The following is an 8,056-nucleotide window of genomic DNA, read 5'->3' on the forward strand; positions in this document are numbered from 1 at the left end:
ATTTATCCTCCGGAACTGGTCTGCTATCATGTGAACTGACAAACTGGGTTGTCCTCATCCTCTCTGAACTGTCATTCTGACCACTACAATAAACGTATCCCCACCTTTAGATGGCTCTGCCTCCAGAACTTGTCCCATACTGGGCACTGAGCTTATGACTCCACATCCTGCTGTTTATGGTACAAGCTGTCCCATGACTGGGCTTCTTACATGGACTAGAAGAGCAATGATAACAATAATGAAAGTAATACCTGTTTCTATTACCTTTATCAGGCACCTGCTCTATGCCAGGCTTGGCACTACTTCTCATTTGAGCCAAAAATCTCATTATCATCTCCATTTGCAGATGAGAACACCAAGGCTCAGAAAGATGAAATCTCAGCCACACAAGGTGGAACAGCCCTCAGTAAGAATTACAGTAGTAATCTTGGCTGAGGCAGGAGGACCCCAAGTTCAAGGCCAGCCTGGGAAACTTAGTGAGAACTTGTCTCAAAATAAATTTTAAAAAGGGGCTGGGGATGTAGTTCAATGGTAAAGCATCCCTGAGTGTCTTCCCCAGTACCACACACACACACACACACACACACACAGGAAAATGAAAAGGAAAGAAATCACTTATTCAGGACCACCCAGCTGGGAAGTTGTAGAGGTGGATTAAATCCTGAATATTTCTGGCTCTCCCAGTTCCTGCCTTTTTGCAAATTATTAAAATGAAGATAAGGACTTGTTAGCATGTGCACCAATATAACATATTCTCATTAAAATAATTTTAAAAAACAATTCTATGATACTGAGTCCCAATCTGCTGGTATAGCTGGCATTCCTTGTCAAGACTCCTCCAAGAATGGCTTGGGAACTTTTCAGAATGTCTTACCTGCATTTCAGAACAAGTCCTACAAAGTGCCACATGACCTTGCCAATGCTAACCCTTCTAACCCTAATTGGTAAGAAGTTACCTTGTGTCTAGCATCTGACCTGGCACTTTACCCACATGATGTAATATATGTGTCCAAATATCCTTAAAGTATATGAATAATGTTTGTATCTAATAAATAAGGAAACTGAGGCACAGAGAAATTAGGGTGGTTTGTTATTGGTCTCATCTAAAACTCAGGATTGGCAAAATGAGCTACAGTGTCTCTTGTCCTGCAGTGGTAACTCTGGTGTCTCCCCTGTTGTTATTGTTGTTTTGGTGCATTTACTTTATTTTTCTTTTGAGGTGATTAGAATTGAGCACAGATAGCAGCTTTTATACACACACACACACACACATATATATATTGTAGATGAACACAATACCTTTATTTTGTTCATTTATTTTTCTGTGGTGCTGAGGATTGAACCCAGTACCTCACATGTGCAAGGCAAGCAAGCGCTCTACCACTAAGCCCCAGCTCCAGTCCCAGATAACAGCTTTTAAAAAAAAAAATTAAGTTGTTGATGGATCTTTATTTTATTTATTTGTATGTGGTGCTGAGACTCAAACCCAGTGCCTCATGCATACTAGGCAAGCTCTCTACCACTGAGCCACAACCCCAGCCCCAAATAAGATAACAGCTTTTTTAAAGGCAAAGTTTTTCTGAAGAAGTGGGATCTAGCCTGGCCAATAGGATATTGTTTGATTGATTGATTTTATTTGTTGTTTTTACATATATGTGACAGTAGAGTGTATTTTGACATATAATACATACATGGAGTACAACCCGTTCCAATTAGGATCTCATTCTTGTGGTTGTACATAATGTGAAATCACACTGGTCATGCATCTCCCCTGGTTTGACTCCTCAGGGTGATTTTGGGAATTGTTCTACCAATACACAGCCCCTCAACACTGGTGCTTTGGCTGTCATGGAGATTTCATGAACCACTCGCTCAAATCAAAGCACGATTGGTTGGTTTATTTCATTTGTAGCTAAAAACATTTTTATAGCTTTTTTGAGCTGAATGCAATGGCACAAGCCTGTAATCCCAGTGATTTAGGAGGCTGAGGCAGGAGTATCACAAATTCAAGGCAAGTCTCAACAAATTAGCAAGACCCTGTCTCAAAATAAAATAAAAAGGATTGGGAATGTAACTCAGTGGGTAGAACACTCCTGGGTTCAATTCCCAGTATCCCCCAACAAAAGAAAGTTTTCATGAATAGCATTCACATATACAATTCACCCATTTAAAACCTATAATCTGGGGGATGGTGTTGTGGCTCAGCGGTAGAGTGGTCACCTAGCACATGCAAGGTCCTGGGTTCGATTCTCAGCACCACGTAAAAATAAATAAATAAAATAAAGGCATTGTGTCCAACTACATCTAAGAAAATAAATATATTTTTTTAAAACCCTATAATCTGGATGGGCATGGTGGCTCACACCTGTAATCCTAGCCGCTCAGGAGGCTGAGGCAGAAGGATCAGGAGTTCAAAGCCATCCTCAGCAATTTAGCGCTGCTGTAAGAAACCTAGTGAGATCCCCTCTCAAAATATGTTCAGAGTTGTGCAACCATCACCAAATCATTTTATTTGTTTTATTTATCTATTTGTTTGTTTGTTTATTCAAACACACCAAGGACTGAACCCAAGGGCACTTAACCACGGAGCCACACCTCCAGGCTTTTTTTTTTTTAATTTTTAATTTTAATTTTGAGACAGGTTCTCTCTAAATTGCTGAGGCTGACTTTGAACTGGTGATCCTCCTGCCTCAGCCTCCTAAGCTGCTGGCATTCCAGACATGCACCACCACCACGCCTGGCTACCAAATTATTTAGGGGGGGGGAGAGGGGGGGGGAGGGGGAGAGAGAGAGAATTTTTTTAATATTTATTTTTTAGTTTTCGGCAGACACAACATCTTTGTATGTGGTGCTGAGGATCGAACCCAGAACGCACGCATGCCAGGCGAGCGCGCTACCGCTTGAGCCACATCCCCAGCACCTATTTAATATTTTTCTTGTAGCTATTGTAAATGTGATTTTTAAAAATTTTTCTTTTTCAGATAGGTTGCTGTTAGTGTAACACTAATGAATTTTGCAAATGGATTTTGTATCCTACATGTACTGAATTTATTTTTTAGATCTAAGTTTTTTGCTGCACCTTTGGCTTTTCTATATACAGGATCATGTTGACTGTAAAGGGGGCCACCTGAATTCCTCTCTTTCCAATTTGGATGCCTTACATTTCTCTCTCTTGCCTAATTGCTCTGGTAAGAACTATGTTGATTGTTGGGGATGTGGCTCAAGCGGTAGCGCGCTCACCTGGCATGCGTGTGGCCCAGGTTCGATCCTCAGCACCGCATACAAACACTGATGTTGTGTCCGGGAAAAAAAATAAGAAAATAAATATTAAAACTCTCTCTCTTTCTCTCTCTCAAAAAAAAACAAAACTATGTTGAATAAAAATGGTGAAAGTGGGTATTATTATTTTGTTCCAGATCCTAGATGGAAGCTTTCAGATTTTCCCCAATCAGTGTGATATAGGCTACGACTTATCATATGTGGACTTTATTATTGTGAGGTACATTTCCTTCTATACCTATTTTGTTATCATGAAGACATACTGAATTTTTTCAAGTGCCTTTTCTGCATCATTCAAAATGATCATATGGTTTTTGTCCTTCATTCTGTTAATGTCATGTGTTATGTTTGCTGATTTGCATATCAATTGAGCCATACTTCCATCCCTGAGATGAATTCCACTTATTCATGATTAATAATTTTTTGGATGAGCTGTTGCACTCAGTTTGCTAGTATTTTCTTTTTTTTTCTTTTTTTGTACTGGTGATTGAACCCAGGGGCACTCAACCACTGAGCCACATCCCCAGCCCTATTTTGTATTTTATTTAGAGACAGGGGCTGAGTTGCTGAGGGCCTCACCATTGCTAAGGCTGGCTTTGAACATGAGATCCTCCTGTCTCAGCCTCCTGAGCCGCAGGCATGTGCCACCTGCTAGTATTTTCTTGAGTTTGTTGTTGTTGTACCAGGGATTGTACCCATGGGTGCTTTACCACTGAGCTATAGTCTGGAGGATTTTTGCAATTGTTTTCTCAGGGGTATTGGCCTACGGTTTTCTGGTTTTCTTTTCTTATTTTGTCTAGCAACTAAAAATCTTGACTGGTGGTATACTGCATAACAACTTCATCAGGTTTGTATACCATGTGTATTATGCTGAGCTATTTAATTAGGAATTTTTGTTTGTTTTTATGTTACTTGTGATTGAATCTGGAGGCACCCTGCCACTGAGCTACACCCCAAGTCCTCATCTATATGTATTTCTAAAGCATATAATGTCCATGTTTATAGTTGAGAAAAGAAAGGCTTAGAGAAGGTGGGCAACTTGCCTGAGGTCACAGAGCAAATAAACAGCAGAACTAAGATTCAGATTCTACATCCTGATCTCTGCATCTTAACTGCAGAGGGGTGGGAGAAAGCTCTTCCTCTTTCCTCTTCCATAGGCGGAGGAACCATCCTGCTTGTTCCAAAGAAGTGGGTGTTCTGACTGTCACTGGTGGGAGTAGGATTGTGACTGCCTGGTGGGTGGAAACTCTGTGCCTGTAACATGAACCCATTCTGACTCTTCTAAGCAGTGGTCACAAGACCTGGCAGCTTCCTTCATGACCACTGCACTGGGCAATGTCTGGTAGGCTCAAGGTTCAGGGGCCCAACCTCTGACCCAGACTGGGCAGACAGGGTGTGGAGCCATCAGGAAGGCAAACTTGGGCTGGTTGGTCTCTTTCTCCCTGGGCTGGCTCCCAACTCCACTTGTCCACATCCTCCTTAGTAGTTTGTCCTCCTCTGCACATACTCTGTGACATAACTTAGTCATAGTTTTCTTTAAGTCAACTCACCTTTTTTAAACTTAAAAGGTTTATTTTATTTTTTTAAAGTTCTGGGCATGGGCTGGGGATGTGGCTCAAGTGGTAACGCACTCGCCTGGCATGCACATGATCCTCAGCACCACATAAAATAAAAATAAAGATTTTGTGTCCACCGAAAACTGAAGAGGAAAAAAAAAAAGTTCTGGGCTTGGTGCCACATGCCTGTAATCCCAGTGACTCTGAAGGCTAAGGCAGGAGGATCACAAGTTCTAGGCCAGCCTCAGCAATTTAGTGAGGCTCTAAGCAACTTAGCAAGAACCTGTCTCAAAAAATAAAAAGGGTTGTGGATGTAGCTCAGTGATAAAGCACTCCTGGATTCACTCTCTGGTAAGAAAAAAGAAAAAAACCTCTGGGGCTCAGTGGTAGAGTACTGAGTACATATACAAGGTCCTGGATTTAATCCTCAAATTGGCTAAAAACAAACAAACAAATAAATAAAGCCTTTCAAATAGATGATATAAGCATCTGATACATTATTTGAACAGTATAGAGGGAAAAGTTTTTTCCTTTATCCTTGTACCCTAGCCACCCACATCCTTTAAGAGACATTTTATCGGCAGGTGCAGTGGCGTACACCTTTTAATCCCAGTGGCTTGGGAGGCGAGGTAGGAGGATCTTGAGTTCAAAGTCAACCTCAGCAATTTAGTGAGGCACCAAGCAACTCAATGAGACCCTGTCTCTAATAAAATGCAAAAATAGGTCTAGGGATGTGGCTTAGTGGTCGAGTGCCCCTGAGTTCAATTCCTGGTAACCCCCCACCCTCCCCAAAAAAGAGACATCTTATCAAAGAGACATTTTATCAAAGCAGAGCACAGTGATGCATGCCTGTAATTCCTGGGGAGGCTGAGTCAGGAGGATCATGAGTTCAAAGCCAGCCTCAGCAATTTAGAGAGGCCCTAAGCAACTTAGCAAGGCCCTGTCTCTAAATAAAATATAAAAAAAGGCCTGGGATGTGGGTCAGTGGTTAAGTGCCCCTGGGTTCAATCCTGGTATCAAAAGGAGCAGGGGCGTGGAGACATCCTACCTTATTAAATTTCCTTGTGTCCTTCAGAGATTTTGCCTATGCATATACAAGCAAATGGACATACCATCTTTAAAAATCAACTGTTAGGCTTTATTTTCTAAGTAAAATAGTTTGGAAACTTTCATGTCTGTACTCAGAGATCTGCCTTGTTCTTATTTGTATGACTAAATAGTTTTCTAGTACCATAATTCATCTAGTTCTTTACTAATGCATATTGAACTTAGTTCCAATGTTTTCCTGTCACAACTTATGATAAATATGTTTATCTGTTATTTTGATAAGTGTATATTTATCTAAAAGATGAATTCCTAGAAGTGGAACCACTGGGAACAACTAACGTGTGTATTTTATGTCTTTTTTGTTTCTGAGGATTGATCCCAGGGGCACTTTACCACTGAACTACACTCCCAGTCCTTTTTTTTTTTTTTTAATATTTTTTAGTTGCCAATGGATTTTTTACTTTATTTGTTTGTTTATATGTGGTGCTAAAGATTGAACCCAGGGCTTCATACATGCCAGGCAAGTGTTCTACCATTGAGTCACAACCCCAGTCCTTTTTATTTTTTATTTTAAAGCTGGGTCTTGCTGGGTTCCTAAAGGTGACCTGAAGCTTGAGCTTGAGCCTTCTGCCTCAGTCTCCCAAGTTGCTGGGGTTACATGGGTATGCCACTGTTCCCAGCTAGCCTATGTATTTTCTTCTCTTTTAAATGTTTTTATTAGTTCATTATAGTTTTATGTAATAGTGGGGTTCATTTTGACATAATCATAAATGCATGTAATATAATTTTCTCCTTTTCAATCCCTAGTACTTTTCTTTTCTCTCCCGCCTCTCTCTCTCTCTCTCTCTCTCTCTCTCTCTAATTTTAATGTGGACAGACAAAATATCTTTATTTATTTATTTATTATTTTTAGGTGGTGCTGAGGATTTAACCTAGTGTCTCATGTGCGCTAGGCAAGTACTCTACCACTGAGCCACAACTCCAGCCCCCCTCCCCTCCCCTCCCCTCTAACTCTGATCCCCTCCCCCTTCTCTATTGATTTTTTAACATTTAGTATTCTATAATTTTTATATATAACTAGAGTTATATATAAAAGTAGAATTCATTGCAATGTATTCATATGTGCACATAGAATAACTTGGTCAATTTCATTCACCAATATCCTTTCCTGCCCTTCCACTCTTCCCCTCAATCCCCTCCCTCTCCTCCAATGTTCTCCTGTTTATTTTCATAACCCCACCTTTCTTTGTTCCTTATTTTTCTCTAGCTTGTGCATATGAGTGGAAAAATTTGAACTTTGGCTCTGAGTCTGGCTTATTTCACTTAGTTTGATTTTCTCCAGTTCCATAAGTTTATCAGACAATGAAACAATTTCATTCTTTTTTATGACCAAGTAAAACTCCATTGTGTAAACATACCATGCTATAAATATTAAGATATATATATATATATATATATATATATATATATATATATATATATATATATATATATCTCACTATAGTATGCTGATTTTAGTTCTTTTCAATAAATACCAAGAAGTGGGATAGCTGGGTCATATGTTGGTTCCACTCCTAGTTTTTGTTTTGTTTTTTGGTTACTGGGGATTGAACTCAGGGGCACACAACCACTGAGCCACATCCTCAGCCTTGTATATTTATTTAGAGACAGGGTCTTACTGAGTTGCTTAGCGCCTGGCTTTTGCTGAGGCTGGCTTTGAACTCGTGATCCTTCTGACTCAGCCTCCCAACCCACTGGGATTATAGGCCTGTGCCACCTGCTTTGGCCATTCCTAGTTTTTTAAGGAATCTCCATACTGCTTTCTAAAGTGGTTTTATTAATGTGCTGTCCCACCAGCCATGTGTACCCCTCCTCTGCATTCTGGCCAGCAATTATTGTTATTTGTATTCTTTTATAAATAAATTTTTAGACGGCAGTGCATGCCTATAATCCCAGCAGCTCTGGAGGCTGAGGCAGGAGTATTGCAAGTTCAAAGCCAGCCTTGGCAACTTAGTGAGGCTTTAAGCAATTTAGCAAGACCTGCATCTAAATAAAATGTAAAAAGGGCTGGGGATGTGGCTCAGTGGTTGGATTCAATCCCCAGTACCAAAAAAAAAAAAAAAAAAATTATTTATTTTTTTTAGTTATATATGAAAGATGAACACAATACCTTA

The sequence above is a fragment of the Marmota monax genome, unplaced genomic scaffold (genome assembly GCF_021218885.2).
Source record: "Marmota monax isolate L192 unplaced genomic scaffold, Marmota_monax_Labrador192_F-V1.1 WCK01_AAM20220418_F8-fsc00014, whole genome shotgun sequence".
NCBI lineage: Eukaryota > Metazoa > Chordata > Mammalia > Rodentia > Sciuridae > Marmota > Marmota monax.